The 1,002-nt window shown below is 42.6% G+C and overlaps 1 protein-coding gene across 2 annotated transcripts in view; it reads left to right on the forward strand.

The window, feature by feature from the left end:
* Window positions 1-202, forward strand: part of LOC143289118 (uncharacterized) — a 12,164-nt gene extending 11,962 nt beyond the window's left edge. For both annotated transcript variants that reach the window (XM_076597979.1, XM_076597980.1), the window contains exon 6: window positions 1-202. This exon is cut by the window's left edge and continues 1,342 nt beyond it. The gene's annotated coding sequence lies outside the window, so the exon portion shown is untranslated.
* Window positions 203-1,002: the final 800 nt, after the last annotated feature.

A 1,002-nucleotide genomic window follows, 5' to 3' on the forward strand; every position in this document is an offset into this window, starting at 1 on the left:
TTTCCACATCATTACAGACACATAACATGCACATGTCTCGTGACTTAAAAAAAATATTTTATTCATTCATTTTTAAATAAATATAAAATCTGGGATGCGAATGATTATAATTCTTAAGTGCATTTAATTTACACAATGCTTGCAGATTTCAGTTTAGGGCAAAAAGGTAAAAAATATACACAGGATTAAACTTGGAGTCAGAGTTCTGTTTGAGTTTCTAACTCTGTGTGTGTGTGCGCGCGTGAGCGTGCGTGCGCCGTGCGCGCGTGTGTGTGTGCGTGCGCCTTTCGTACGTGTGTGTGTGTGTGTGTGTGTAACTGTGTTCGTCTGCGCGCAGGTGTCTCTGGTCCAAGTGTGTGTTTGTACAGGGCTGGTACGAGCATTGCGTAAAACGGATTTATTAAAATTACGGCTAAACGATAGTTGAAAAGCTTACAGCTCTTCCATAGAAAGTATAGCGTGTTCCCCACTGTTGGGTCCAGCCAAAGATCCTGTTGGGTATTAATTTTATTCAACCCACTTTCTCAAATTGATACAGATGTGTGAGAGTGTGTGTGTGTGCATTTTGTTTTTGTAATGTTTGTATGTATGTGTGTGCGTGCATGTGACGTACTTGAGTAAATGTGTGTACATGTGCTCTCTCTGTGTGTGTGTGTGTGTGTGTGTGTGTGTGTGAGATAAATCCCACGCTGCTAAGCGTGGATTCCTGAAGAGTTCCGTTCAAAATTTGCTTGAGAAAAACAAAAAACAAAACTAAGATGGTCTGAAAACCTCAGTGATCACTGTTCATTCGCAATCACTACAATGATCATGCACATCTGGACACCGAAACCATTATTGCAATGCATGCTATCTGCCCGCATACATGCAGTGTTCCTCTGGAGCACATGCAGGCGAATAGCCCGATGGCACGAAGCGTTTTGCCCCACGCATAAGGCAAAGAAGACAGCGTTTTGTCCCATGCATAGCGCAAAGAAGTCAGCGTTTTGCCCCATGCATAAG

This window comes from Babylonia areolata, chromosome 13, assembly GCF_041734735.1.
Source record: "Babylonia areolata isolate BAREFJ2019XMU chromosome 13, ASM4173473v1, whole genome shotgun sequence".
In the NCBI taxonomy this organism is placed as follows: domain Eukaryota; kingdom Metazoa; phylum Mollusca; class Gastropoda; order Neogastropoda; family Buccinidae; genus Babylonia; species Babylonia areolata.